The sequence below is a fragment of the Mangifera indica genome, chromosome 20 (genome assembly GCF_011075055.1).
Source record: "Mangifera indica cultivar Alphonso chromosome 20, CATAS_Mindica_2.1, whole genome shotgun sequence".
In the NCBI taxonomy this organism is placed as follows: Eukaryota; Viridiplantae; Streptophyta; class Magnoliopsida; order Sapindales; family Anacardiaceae; genus Mangifera; species Mangifera indica.
This window is the reverse complement of record NC_058156.1, coordinates 3,769,308-3,785,374: the sequence shown is the minus strand read 5'-3', so window position 1 is coordinate 3,785,374 and position 16,067 is coordinate 3,769,308. Positions and strand designations below refer to the sequence as shown.

Sequence of the window (16,067 nt, the reverse complement as noted above, 5' to 3'; positions counted from 1 at the left end):
GATCTCATGTAATAAACTAATATCATTGGTAGCTTATTTAGACTAGAGTTTCACCAAGAGGATGTGAAAACTAATTTTCACTATAAAATTCTTAATAAGGATGTTTATATGGTGCAATGTGGCATGCAATCTATATAAGTCTATCCATAACTGAAATAGACTTCATGATAGTGGTGTCTCAATTTTAATAAAGTTTCAATTACACATAACTTCATATGAGACAAATTGGACTGATATAAGTATATAAAGATCAGTGGGAGAAAATTTATCTTTATGTGTAGTTATCTCTAAGATTTATGATGTCAAAGATCTTATAACTGCATCATTTGTTCTTAGTATTGAGATTTATTATGATAGGACTCATGAACTTTTGACTCATCTCAAAATGTATACAAGAAATGTATGCTTAAAAGGTTCAACATGCAAAATCGCAAGACAATGATATGTTTGTTATGAAAGGAGATAAGTTTAACACCAAATATTGTCTAAAGGTCTACAAATGAGGTTGAAAGGGAATCCATGTGAAATATCTTTTACAATGGTGTTATTGGAAGCTTGATAAATGCATAAGTATGCATGAGCTTGATATAACTTTTGCATTTTCTGTTCTCAATTAATACCTCTCAAATCCAAGTTTTGATTATTTTATTGTAACTTAAAGGTTATGAGATGCTTCAAAAAGATCAAGTTTTTGTGGTCGTAGAGATGATTTGAAATCCATTTTGGATATACTATTATACTCACTGAAAAGGTCATATCCTAAAAAAGTGTTAAGTAGTCATTAGTAGTATTTTCAACCATGAACTGAGGATTTGAAGCCTATTATTTGGGAACTTCTAAAATTCTATGGTTAAAGGATTAAATTTGTTATGTCTCACTTACAAGTGCACAGGTCATCAAATAATATAATAAATATCGATACCACAAGGATTGGGAACTAATTAGTAATTTGTTTCATAATCCAGATTAGCTAGGGAGTTTGATTTATGCCAAGGTTGTATTAACTAATGCAACTTAAACTATTACAACTACTGATAATGCCTTTAATTGTTATTATTTTGATTTCTAATTCCCTTATGTTGTGTGGAAATTTAATTAAATCTAATGGAATTACTTATCTTTTTGCATTTAGGAAGTTTTGAGTAATTTTGGAGTAAGATGGGCCAAAAAGATGAAAAATCGGAGCAGACCTATAAACTTGGAAATTTCGTGATACTGACTAGGCGTGGGCACGTGAAAGATGAAAGCAGAATTCAGAAAATAGATCTGAACACCCAGATCACTGCAAGAGTCCATAAAATATTAAGATTTGCTTCCTAGGAAAGAGATAATTACCAGCTGGAAAAGAGGATTAATTGAGCTAGATAAGGAAGGATATTTTTGGAGAAAGGATATACATTAAAGATAGATATCTTTTCCTTTCTTTTTGGGAAGATATGTATCACTTTGCTTGATTGGATTAGGAGATTAAGATTGACTTTCAATTTCCAGATTTTTAGTAGGAAGATAATATATATACTCTTATTTTTATTTGAGAATTAATTCACCATTGTAATTAGAGAATTAGAGAGCAAAATATGGTTTACAGTGATTGAAGGGATCTGAAACCATGGAACTACAATGATTGTCAGATTTATTCTGTTCTTTAATGCATCTTTTTATTTATTCGAGTATTGATTATCTTTCTGAATTATTTGTTTATGATTGTGTTGGTTGATTTCTAAGGCGCGCGATTAGTTTATCAATTAATATAATCTACGGTTAGTTTAGGTGCTGAATCCGTAATTGTTCAATCCATCTAATCAAAATGACAACTAGGTTTATCGTTTGCTGCGTCAGAAACTATAAATCCTAGGAAAATAATCAACTAGATTAAATGCAACATCGTATGTTTGTGTTGTCTTGCTTCGTTAGTCTTTCTAATTCGTAATGCTATTGTTTAATTAAATTCGAGATTGTATCCGAATTATTGAGCAATAAGGGTTAATTGGAATACATGTTTTTGGTTAACTAATCGTAAGGAATGACAGGTAAATTTAATAACACAACGAATATTTGAATGATTAATTTGATATTTTGTTTCGATGATCAATCGTAGTTCCAATGGTGGATGTGACCGAAGACCAAGGTTTGTTAAATTGATTTACTCATTTTAGATTATTTTACTGAATTTTTATTTATTGTTTTTCATTATAATTTGCATTCACTTCAAAACCCCTATTTTATTTCTTTATTTCGATTTATTTGTGACGACATACTAATCAAAGCTCTTCGAGGGAACGATCCTTACTTTCCTTTACTACATTTTTATTGCAGGAATTTAGGATTAATTTGGGTATCAACGACAGCACGTACCAAATTTTGGCGTCGTTGCCGGGGAATTTTTTAATTTGTATGTTCATTACATGATCTTTGAAACAAGATAGTTTACAGTTTGATCCAGAAATTGAAAAAACTGCAAAAGGGCTGAGAAAAGAAGCAAAAAGGAGACTGCAAGCACACAGATCTGCTTGCGAAATAGAGGAAAACATGGCTGAAAATCAGACTTTAAGAGAACTTGCTGCTCCAAATTTAAATCAACAACCACACTGCATTACTTTTCCGAATTTAGATGTTAATACCACCTTCGAATTAAAATCTAGACTAATTCATCTTTTACCTATTTTTCATGGTTCTGCAAGTAAAGATCCTTATAAACATTTAAAGGAATTTTATGTGGTGTGCATTGGAATGAAACCGAATGGAGTAACCGAAGAACAAATCAAGATGAGGGCTTTTCTATTTTCTTTGAAAGATGATACGCAAGATTGGTTGTATTATCTACCCGTTAGAAGTATCACTACTTGGCATGAGATGAAAAGACTATTTCTGCAGAAATTTTTTCCAACATCAAGAGCAGCCAACATAAGGAAAGAAATCTGTAGCATTAGGCAGCAGAGTGGAGAGTCTTTATACGAATATTGGGAGCATTTTAAAAAACTCTGTGCAAGCTGTCCACATCACCAAATTAGTGACCAGTTGCTTATTCAATATTTCTACGAAGGACTTCTATCAAATGAGAGAAATATGATTGATGCAACGAGTGGTGAAGTATTGGTTGACAAAACACCTGAAGCAGCCCAAAATTTAATTACAAATATGGCGTCGAATTCACAACAATTTGGGAATAGATTAGACCATTCGTCTCAGTGTGTTAATAAGGTAAATGTATTTTCTCTTGAAAGACGACTTGATGATCTAACTACTCTTGTACGTCAAATGGCTGTAGGAAAAATAGAGGTAGTGAAGTTTGCGGAATCTGTTTAGTGGGAGGACATCCAACTAATATGTGCCCAACACTTCAGGAGAACTTCTTTGAACATGCTAATATAGTGGGCGAATTTTTATGACAGCAGCAGCGAAATCATAACTATAATCCTTATTCGAATACCTACAACTCAAGTTGGAGAGATCATCCTAATTTTCGTTACGAGAATGCACATGCAAATCAGCCTTTAAATAATTTTTAGCCATACCAGCAGCCTTATATTCCTAGACAGCAGCAACCAACCCAAAATTCTGATTTAGGTACATCTCTTGAAGATATTGTTAAAACTTTGGCTACTAACACTGTGAAATTTCAGCAGGAAACCAGAATCAGCATTCAAAATCTAGAAAATCAAATGAGTCTGATGGCTACTGCAATCAGTAGGCTGGAAGCACAAAATTCAAGCAAACTACCGTCACAAACTGTGTTGAACCTAAAGGAGAATGTTAGTGCCATAATGTTGAGGAGTGGAAAGGTGTTGGAGATACCGATTAAAGCACAACCTGTACCAGCACAGCCAGTAGAAAATAGAGAAGAATTGGCAGCAAAAAATAATTCTTCCGAAAAGGTAGCGACAAGTAAATATCCTTCTTTCAGCGAATACAAACCTGTTCCTCATTTTCCTGAAGCTTTAAAACTGAAGTACAAAAGCAATGCGGATTTATATGACACCTTTCGGAAGTGTGAAGTCAATATCCCACTTTTTGATGCAATACAATAAGTGTCTCGCTATGCAAAATTTTTGAAAGAGCTGTATACATTGAAAAGAAAGCAAAAACTCAAAAGGTATGAAAAAATAAGGGTAAGAGAAAATGTTTCAACTATAATTTGAAAAAATCTTCCTGAAAAATGTAAAGATCCAGGTATGTTTTGCATCCCTTGCACAATAAGAGGCACAAAAATTGAAAAGGCCATGTTAGATTTAGGAGCATCTATTAATGTAATGCCACATTCCGTTTATTCTGCTCTTAATCTTAGACCTTTAGAAAAAACTGGTGCAGTTATTCAATTGGCCGATAGATCAAATGTATATCCTCAGGGGTTAATTGAAGATGTCCTTGTTCAAGTTAATGATAAATTAATTTTTCCAGCTGATTTTTATTTTCTTGACATGGAAAATAATGATCAATCTGCACCTATTTTACTGTGAAGACCCTTTCTGAAAACAGCTAAAACAAAAATTCATGTTCACAAAGGCACACTGACCATGGAGTTTGATGGTGAAGCTGTCCAATTTAATATTTATGATGCTATGAAATATTCTGAGGTGGATTTTCCTATGTATTCAGTTGATTTAATTGATTCTCTAGCGTAGGATATACTTGATGCTGATGATGAGTTAAAGGTGGCTAACCATAAAAATCTTTTGAAAGAAAGAGATAAATTTAAATTAATTTCAGATGTGCAGAATGCAGGGACAGAGATGAATGGGTTCAGAGAGTTGAAAAATACAGGTAATTTATTTTATATTGAGCTGTCAGTGCCTAATGAAAAATTGTTACCTTCTATTTTGCAGGCACCAGAGCTGAAGCTGAAACCTCTGCCAAATCACCTCAAATATGTGTACCTTGGAGATGGGGAAATCTTACCAGTGATCATTTCCAGCAAGTTAAATGAGCAACAAGAAGGGAAACTGGTGCAAATTCCGAAGAAGCTAGAGATTTAGAGTTTAGCGACATCAAAAGTATTTCAAGTTAATGGCCATAGACTCAAACTGTTTTACAAAAGAGTGCCAGCTGAAAACATCGGAGAAGTGGAGTTGAAAGATCCCGGATAAATAGATGAAGGCATTACATTGGGCCAATGACTGTAAACAAAGGCTCTACTTGGGAGGCAACCCAAGCTTTCAATCTTATTTTGATTAATGCTGCAATTTTAATTTTCTAGACATTTGCTTTTAATTTCGGTTTATGTTTTCCAATTTTAGTTTTAAATTTCAGTTTTAGGATTTTTAGATATTTAATTAGCAATTATTTTATGATTTTCGCTTAGGTTTTTTTAAATTTATTTTCATGTTACTGTTCAATCATCTTCTTCCTTCTGCAGGTCCCAATTAGCTTTCTGTAAATGTTCACGGCGGAGGAATCTGCAGTTTGGTATTCTGGAATTGGGTCATGTACTTTTGTCAAAAGTCCAACTTCTGCTTTGTTATTTTCTTAAATTCAAGGAGGCCATATGATTTAGTGTGATTATAAGGTTGGGTTATTTGCTTCCAGTGACCATATTCGCCAAACCTACGCCTCACAATTTCTCTCCAACTAAAATAAAAACCTAGCAGCCCATTTCCTTATTCTGCAACGCCATGGTCAGAACCCATTCACAAGCATCAAAGAGCAGCAAAACCTACCCATCGGAGGCCTCCTACACCAGAGTTGTTATTAAAATCTGAAGAATCCTCCATCAATTACAACTCTCCAAAAATTCAAACTACTGTTTCTTTTCCCCAAATCTAGAGAAGTCTTCTTTCCCTTTTCTTTTAAATTTCAGTTCTCATTATATTTTGTTTTGTTTAAACATTGAGGACAATGTTTGGTTTAAGTGTGGGGGAGGGTTTATTTGTGTTTTATTTTTCTGCTATTTATTTTTCTATTGTGTACTATTATGTCCTTCAGTTTTATTTTATTTATTTATTTTTTTTCCTGCTCTGTTTTGTTTACTTGTTCTGTTCTTCTCTGCTCTATTCTTCTTTGTTCTGCTTTTATTTTGTTATGTTTCTCTGTCAGTTTTTTTTTCTATCTTCTTTGTGTTATGCTTATTCTGGTATGCCTTGTTTTGCTTTGTGTATGTTGCTGCTCCTTGCTGGATAAAGTTTGATTTTTATTAATATGGCAGCTAATGTGTCCTTCCCTGTTTTTAGTCAGCTAAATAGTTCCATTAATCTCACTTTGATTGAATTAATTTGTATGCATGCCTTGGGGATTTAGCTGATTCAATAAGAGAGCATTGTACAAACTGATTTGTTAGACTAATTAGGGGTATCCACTTAAACAAATTTTGATAATTGAGTGCTCGAGTTTGTTTAAAGTTGAGGTGAATTTAATTAACCCGTGAGTTTTGAGCCGAAAAAGATTGAAACATTTATATCAATCTATATTTTCTTTGATGAGTGATATTCTCCCATGTGAATATATCTCTAAAACTTGCTTTGAACCGTTTCGAGACCACATTGAAATATGCATGCATGAAAATGATAAAGGCATTCTTGTTTAAACCCTTTAGCTTAAAAAGCCAACCTATTTTAAATTTCCTTTGTTAGCCCCTTGAGCCTTACAAAGCCCTCGATTCTTTGTGCTAAAACCATATTACAAACTCATGCCTTCAAGTAAAAATCCTCACCCAACTATGAAAATTAGCAAAGCATTTAAACTAAATTTTGTTGCTTGGTGAATTTGTTATCTTGAGAAATTTAAATGTGGGGGAAAAGAGGACTTAATTGTATAGGAAGAGATTATGAAAGAAGTTGGCATGAAGAGTGTTATTGAGATTGCCTTATGTTGTATCTTTACTATCTAATTCTCTTAGTTATTCAAAAAAAAAAAAAAAACAGAAAATAAAAAAAAGAAAAAGACAAAAAAGAAAAAAAAAAAAAGTTGAAAAAAAGAGAAGAGAAAGGCAATAGTAAGTAGCAAAGAAATGTGGTGAATGTGATGGCTTTAGCTTTACATTTGTGTTCCCTTTATGTGTTTAAATGCTTTGTTAATGTTCATGGTTTTAACCTTTGTATCCATTGATCTTCACCTTTAACCAAAACCCCATTACAACCTAAAATAAAGTCCTTTTGATTTATGCATGCATATAATCTAAGTGGTGGAGATTTGGTGCATAAGCAAACCTATGGTAGAATGTTTGCGTTGGAAGAATTTGAGCGAAACATTGAACTATTAAACACATGAGTGATAACCGTGAGGATGATTCACCAAAGCTTTATACATGCTTTAGAATGCGATTATCTTGATTTGTCTTTATGTATATTTCCTTGTGAAGTTTGATAATGATATGTGTTGATGCTTGAATCTTGGTTGGTTTGAATCTTAAGGTATGCACACTTTTTGGTATCATGAGAAAAGAGATTGATGGAACATTTTTGTGTTTGTTTTGTTTTGTTTTGTTTTGTTTTTGTTTTTGTTTTTGTTTTTGTTTTTGTTTTACTCGAGGATGAGCAAAAGATAAGTGTGGGGGAATTTGATAACGCCTTTAATTATTATTATTTTGATTTCTAATTCCCTTATGTTGTGTGAAAATTTAATTCAATCTAATAGAATTACTTATCTTTTTGCATGTAGGAAGTTTTGAGCAATTTTGGAGTAAGATGAGCCAAAAAGATGAAAAATTGGAGCAGACCTATAAACCTGGAAATTTTGTGATACTGACTAGGCGTGGGCACGTGAAAGATGAAAGCAGAATTCGGAAAACAGATCTAAAGCCCAGATCAGCTACAAGAGTCCATAAAATATTAAGATTAGGATTAATTGAGCTAGATAAGGAAGGATATTTTTGGAGGAAGGATATACATTAAAGATAGATATATTTTCCTTTCTTTTTGGGAAGATATGTATCACTTTGCTTGATTGGATTAGGAGATTAAGATTGACTTTCAATATCCAGATTTTTAGTAGGAAGATAATATATATACTCTTATTTTTACTTGAGAATTAATTCACCATTGTAATTAGACAATTAGAGAGTAAAATATGGTTTATAGTGGCTGAATAATTTCTCTTGGTTGAAGGGATCTGAAACCATGGAACTACAATGATTGTCAGATTTATTCTGTTCTTTAATGCATCTTTTTATTTATTCAAGTATTGATTATCTTTCTGAATTATTTGTTTATGATTGTGTTGGTTGATTTCTAAGGCGCACAATTAGTTTATCAATTAATATAATCTACGGTTAGTTTAGGTGTTGAATCCGTAATTGTTCAATCCATCTAATCGAAATGGCAACTAGGTTCATCGTTTGCTGCGTCAAAAACTATAAATCCTAGGAAAATAATCAACTAGATTAAATGAAACGTCGTACGTTTGTGTTGTCTTGCTTCATTGGTCTTTCTAATTTGTAATGCTATTGTTTAATTAAATTCGAGATCGTATCCGAATTATTGAGCAATAAGGGTTAATTGGAATACATGTTTTTGGTTAACTAATCGTAAGGAATGATAGGTAAATTTAATACCACAACGAATATTTGAATGATTAATTTGATATTTTGTTTCAATGATCAATCGTAGTTCCAATGGTGGATGTGACCGAAGACCAAGGTTTGTAAAATTGATTTACTCCTTTTAGATTATTTTACTGAATTTTTATTTATTGTTTTTCATTATAATTTGCATTCACTTCAAAACCCCCATTTTATTTCTTTGTTTCGATTTATTTGTGACGACATACTAATCAAAGCTCTTCGAGGGAACGATCCCTACTTTCTTTTACTACATTTTTGTTATAGAAATTTAGGATTAATTTGGGTGTCAACGACAGCACGTACCAACTACTAACCTACTAAACTAATGCTACATTGTTACTGTTTAACCAAACTTCTATATTAACAATATTTAGGGTTTTAAATTTCACCAACAATATTTTATAAACTTGTAGCTAACTATATATGCTTTTTTAAGTTCGTAATGTGTTGATGGTTGGTTATCCTATGTTATCATAATTTCCCTCACAAGGTTAACTAAGTGTGTAAGCATTAACCAGGCATTAAGTCTCATGGTACTCAGTTAATATGAACCTTTTAAGCTTCTTGACAAATAGCTCCAAAAAGACATAATCTATCTTTAGAATTAAGTATCTAGGTTTAATGAATACATAGACTAATTCTAAATCTACCTCTCGATAGTCTACGTGAACCTACTAACATGTATAAAGTCATACCCTTAACTTAACACAAGATATATTGCACTCGTCCATTAAATCAAACATCAATGAAATTTAGTAATAATAAAAATACAGTACTAAAAGTTCATGAGGATTAAAAGATTACTCTCAGCCCCTAGAATAAAGAATTAGGCAGTCATAATTTTTACAAAAACACATGAGCAACAATCAAAACTCATAATAATAAATCCAAGAGTAAGTAAGAAAATTCTCAATAATTGCTTGTATCAACTGCTCGAATTATCTTGTCTATCGTCCTCGGGTCTGATATTGCTTCTTAAAATCTATATTAAAATTAGATCCTCATGGCTTGCAAAAAACTCAAGAAAATAGGAACGTAGTCGGTTGTCAAATAATGTGCCAAGCTAACTCTCTTTCATAGGTCTAAGTGGTCTTTTTATAGCTCGATATGATTGTTTGCATGGATTTAGGAATCCCAGATTTATTTGAATTAGTTGGATTCGTCCAGTATCCATTACTTTCCTATTCATGTTTGTATCAATCTCCTAATTGGATTAGTACTCTTTTGGTGCACAACAACTTCTTTCTTAATGCGAAACTTCACGTACTTTCCTCATTTTGGTGCTTCTTTTTCCTTATTTCCCTCTTTTTCCTATAAAAATAGAAAATAACATTAAATTACAAAAATAACACAAAATGATATAAAAATAATCCTAAACCTAGATAATTCTATTTAAAATGCTCTTAAATATACTAGCCTAAACGATAAAATATGTGTAAAATTTGAGTGTAACAATATTTTGAGAGTACTTGGCATCAATTTTATCTACTTTGATAGCAGTGCAATTGTGTAAAAAATCACCAATAAATTGAAATATACAAACAAAAAATCTTATAGTCAAAAACCTTACAAGGAAATGACACATTAGAGTTATTAGGGTATATGCCCTAAAGCCAATTAATTTGACATTTGTAATTGTAATTTATCTCATTAGTTAATAAAATGATTTATAGTTATTTAGTTTATATGTTTGTCTATTATATGGTTATGTGAATAACATACCCTTAGAATAGTAGAATTATGATGGGGGGATTAAATGACTGATCGTACACATTAGATGGTCATTATAGAAATGTCTATAATTCTGACATTACAATAACCAAAGACACATATAATGGTGATGGGATTATCATAATGTTGAGCGATCTTATTGAAAGATGGTGACAGTTCTCACGTGTTGAAGCTATTTATTGATAGCCTGGTGTAGCACATTGTAAATGTGTTCATCAAACCGATCGTACCAAAGGATATCCATATGGGTGGTTACTCTAGTGTCTATGGAATAAATCCTCTAAACATCACGGGTGCATATGATCTTTTGATTTAAGGTTGTCAGATCGTCTTATGCAAAGATCAATATGGCTTAACACTATCTAACGTATTGCCATAATATAAGTGTTATAAAGGTAGTAAAAGACTATATCATGAGATACATGGAGACTATAGTTGATCAATAAAAGATTCGTCACTTCTAAGCACAAAAGAAGATATCTCATATGTGAATGCTAAAAAACATTCATGACTGCTTGAATTTATGGCCACAATGGGATAAGGTTATAGTCTTACCCATGTAAGTCATTAATATGTATTAGCTTATATTGATGAACTACTAAGATAGACATACTTCTATGTCTTAGCCTTGAGAGGTATTAGTTGACGAAAGGATTAAATTGTATGTAAGTATGATATTGTAAAAGCTTATACAGATGTTCATTGACACTTTGTCGTTCGGGTGGTTATGATGCTTTACTAAAATACTAATCTTGGTTTGTGTTTAAATTCAATTCGAATTTAGACACTACCAGTTCGACAAAGAGCTTATAAGTCACACGTATTAAGGGATTGATACAAATCAAGAAGCAAGGATTGTTTGACGACAATCTTGAGATCATAGAAAGAGAGAAACATATGATATGTTTTGACATGAATCATTTGGTGTGCACGATGCCACCTCTCATTATGCAAATGCACTGCTTGGTTTCAACAAGATCACTTAGGAGTCCAATCGAGTAAGATCAAATAATAGATGTGGTGATCTATCGAAACCTCAAAAAATAATACTAATTTTTACTATCAGTAGAAATTTTTTTATTATAGTATGACAATGAAAACTAGGTTGAATCCCCAGAGAGATTTTACTATAAACTTCCTACAAAAGGAAACCAATATTGAGAGGAAGGTATATATATATATATATTTATATATTTGAATTAAAATTTTAATATATAAATTCTAAAAAAATTAAGAAAACCAATCCAATTAAAATAATCCAGTTCAAGGGATAAACATCCATTTGATAAATTCGATTGATTATAGAAGCAAAATAATCATCTTTAATTCAAGCAAATGAATTCGATTTCTTTTAAAGTTAAGAGAAATCGAGACATTCAACAATAAAATTAACTAGAAAAGCTTCCAATCAATTCTTTATTAACAAACAATTTCAATATTGAAAAGGGAATTTTCATTCATTCAATAATAGTCTTAAAACAGAAATGTAAAATTTATTTCAAGCAACCATTCAAAAGCTTAAATGATTTAACATGTTTTATTTCTTCTTGGTAAATTAACGTGAAAAAGGAAGATATCCAGTTAATTCACTTTGTCTCTTATTTTAATTCCTAACAACAATTACAAATTGAGAAAAACTAGAAAACATATGTGCAATCTAAAACCAATTCAACAAGCGAGAAATAATAATTAATTGTATAAAGTTGAATTAAGGAAGAAATATGTACTTGAATATAAAAGAATTACAAATAACAACTTTACTTCTCACAATTGATGATGGAGACAAAATCGTCCCCTTGAACTGAACTATAAAACTAACTGCTCATCTTCTAAAAGAAATTGCAAAGAAAACAAATAGTAAACTAAAAAAAAAAAAAATCTAGGTACTTCTATTTTTTTCCTATTTAATGTTAAGCATACAACCGTAATGATAAGATACCAAGGCTAAAAAATAGGACTTCAGATATTTGAGAGATTCTCTCTCCAATCTCACCAAACTTCTTTTCCAAATTGAATTGTAAATAGGCTCTTCTTTGATTAGCTAGAGTGTAATCACGTGATAAGACTTTCCAATTTGACCTTTTTGCCTTGATTAATATCTTAAGATGTATCTAGTCATAAACACTAATGAATTTTGCCCAAAATATCTTCAATTTTGCTCCATATCTTCTCAAATTAATCTTTCAGCATGTTTTTTGATAAACCATAGAAAATAACGCTCATATGTTGACAAATTCACAATAAGAGCTAATCAAATCATGACATAAATATATGCATATAATGGATTTATCAAATACCCCCACACTTAGCTTTTGCTCGTTTGCGAGCAAAACTCAAATTTACTTTTCCAAAAATTTGTAATGCGATCAACAAAGAACAATCAAATTCTTAAAACATCATAACACATCATGAACAACATTCTAAACAATCTTAAAATTACTTATCAAGCATTTTCACTCGAAAATTAAAATAACCAAATACATAGACCCTACAGAAGTAATCACTCAACTCTTATATGTTTGAAAGGTTAGTGTTTCACTCAAATTCTTTCCAATGGAAATGATATACCTTAAGCTTGCATATCTTCTCACTCTCCACCACTTAGATTACATGCATTACACAAATCAGAAGGTCTTTCCAAGGGTTGAAATAAGGTTAGGGTCAAGATAGGAATTATTTGGTAAGGTAGCTTAAAAGCCATTGAAATGAAAAGAGCAAAAGTACATCAACTCAATCCTAAATATATCAAACAAACGCTCCTTCAAGAAACCCTTAAATTTGACTTTTAAACTTTAAAACCATCTAAAACTCTTTTGTTGGAAAATAATAGTTCAAAAGAGAAATTTTCATTCAAAACAAGGGAGGATCTTTCACCTTCTATATCACCACCCCTCACTAAAGTTTTCTAGAGGAATCCAAGTCATTAACGTTATAACAAATTTCTCTTTCACTTTCTTTTTCTTTACTTTTTTCTCTTCTCTTTCTTTTTTCTCCTTTTCTTTCTTTTTTCTTTTTTTTTTAAATGCATTCTTATACATATGATAATGAATAATGCTCACTAGCACTCCAACTTGGGTAAGATATTGTTTTTTTTTTTTTTTTGGTTTAAGGTTTGTAATGTGGGTTTTCAATCAATGAAAAAAAGTTTCATACAGCTCAAAGGTGTTTACAAAGAGAAAATTAATCCAAGGGTAAGCTATTAGGCTAGGCTCATATGTGGCTCAAAACAAAAAATGCCTTAGTCATGTTCATGTTTACATGTATCAATGTGGTCTTGAAAAGAATCAAGGCAAGTTCTAGAGAAACCAAACCAGGAAAGAAAATCACGCATGAAACAAAATAAGACTAGTATAGATGTTTCAGTCTTAAAAGCTCAAAATCTCCCAAGCTTTTGTATACCAAATTTAGTTATTTTATCCTCAAAGAAAATAGCTTGACTAAATAATCTTAAAAGGCAAAATCATCGTTTAATTATGTTATGAACATTTCAAGCTCAATTGAAAATTGCTAATGACATACACATCCAAAAACATTGAAAAACACAACAAAAAGCAAAAATTTTGATCCACAATTTTGGTCCAAAAATGCTAACATTGGAAGCACAAATATTTTTGCAACTCAAAACATCAAAATCAAAGAAAAAAAGCCGTAATTCTCTCCCCCACATTTAATAAAATCATTGTCCTCAATGCTTGCAATTAAATGTTCAAAAGAGAGAAGGGAAAAGAAAAGTACTGCCCTAAATTTTCTTCTTGCACAATGATTTTGATGTTCAAAATTGGAGACTCAAACAAACTGGAAATCGAGTATGTCTTTTAGTGTGCTATTCATTTCTAACTTAAGGGAATAGAGTTTGGCAAAGAAAACATGGTTGTGAGAACATCAAATCAAACAATACTAAGCCTAAATAAAGAAAACAATAAAATAAATTAAAAGAAAAGAAATCCTTATTGTCTGTGGTGCAACACCACGCTTGGGTTGCCTCCCAAAAGTGTCTTTCTTTATTGTTTTGGCTAGACAAACTCTCTTCGCATCAAACTTCTTGTAGATTATATCAACAAAGTGAATCTCCTCCATATTAGAGACAACAAGATTTTCAATGAAAGGTTTAAGTCTATGACCATTCACCTTAAAAATTTTGTTAGTCTCCTTTGAATTTCAATAACATCATTAGAAAGAATATTCAGTACAACAAATGGTCCAATCTATCTAGATATCGACTTACCTGGCATAAATTTCAATCTTGAAGTAAAAAGCAATACCTTCTGACCTATAAAAACTTATTTGTGATACAATAGCTTGTCATAAAAGTATTTGGTTCACTCCTTATACAGCCTTGCATTGTCATAGGCTTCCAATCAAAATTTCCTCTAGCTTTTAGAGTTGTAACTTCCTTTCTTCTCCAACCTCTTTAGCATCTAAGTTACACTTCTTGATTGCCTAAAAAGCACAATGTTCAATTTCAACAGGCGGATGACACAACTTACCATAGACCAACCTATACGGTGACGTTCCAATTAGAGTTTTATATGTTATTCAATATACCTAAAATGCATCCTCCAAATCCCTTCAGTTAGGGTTAACTGTCTTCTCCAAAATATTTTTTATTTTCTGGTTTGAAACTTCAACTTACCCATTAGTCTGTGGATGATAGATTGTGGCTACTCTGTGGTGTACTTCATATTTTTGCATCAATGCTTTAACGGTCTGATTGCAAAAATGGGTACCTTGATCACTTATTATTGTTCTAAGAATTCCAAACCTACTAAAAATGTTAGACTTGAGAAATCCTATAGCAACCTTAGAATCGTTAGCACGGGTAGCCTTAGCTTCTACCCATTTTGAAACATAATCCATAGTAAGCAGTGTATAAACAAAGCCAAAAAAACTAGGAAAGGGTCTCATAAAATCCATTCCTTATACATAAAAAATTTCACAATATAAAATTGAAGTTTGAGGCATTTTATTCTTATGGGATAAATTACCAACCTTTTGACATTTATCACAACTTTTGCAAAATCAGTGAGCATCCTTAAAAAGAGTTTCCCAATAAAACCCACTATCTAAAATTTTCTTAGTTGTCCTTTTAGGACCAAAATGTCCACCACATGCATAGCTATAGCAATAAGTAAGAATGAATTTCATCATTAGGCACACATCTACAAATAATCTAATCGAAACCTATTTTGCAAAGGTATGGTTCATCTCATATATAATACTTAGAGTCATTTTTAATTTTTTTTTGTTGCCTTATTCAAATAATTAGGCAATATTCCAACAACTAAGAAATTCACAATATCAGCAAACCAAGGTTCCTTGCCTTGCAGTTGTAATAGTTGCTTATCAGGGAACACCTTCAAAATCGATAATAGCTTTTCCTCATGCTCTAGTCTGCTCAAATGGTCTAACATAGAATTGTCAGCTCCTTTTCGGTCCTTGTTTTTTAAATCAAACTCTTGTAACAAAAGAATCCAACATATGAGTCTTAGTTTGGATTATTTTTTCACCAATGAGTACTTGAGGGTTGCATGATAAAAAAAAAAACCTATCACGTTAGATCTAAATTTATCTACAACAAACACAATAGCTAAAAGCTCATTTTCTATGGTTGAATAGTTACATTTAGCAAAATTCAGAATCCTTGATGCATAATAAATGACATAATTGTTCTTTCCATTTCTTTGCCCAAGTACAACTCCTACAACATACGTACTTGCGTCGCATATGGTCTTAAAAGGCATGTCCCAATTTGATGGCTATATAATTGGCGTCGAAGTAAGCAACGCCTTCAATTTGTCAAAAGCCACTTGACACTCCACTCTAAGGTCGAATGACACATCCTTTT

At 31.7% G+C, this 16,067-nt stretch overlaps 1 non-coding gene across 1 annotated transcript; it reads right to left on the bottom strand.

Moving 5' to 3' along the window:
• Positions 1 to 2,901: 2,901 nt before the first annotated feature.
• On the bottom strand, positions 2,902 to 3,008 carry LOC123204975. The gene has a single exon (XR_006499661.1). It is a non-coding gene; the product is annotated as a small nucleolar RNA R71 (small nucleolar RNA).
• Positions 3,009 to 16,067: the final 13,059 nt, after the last annotated feature.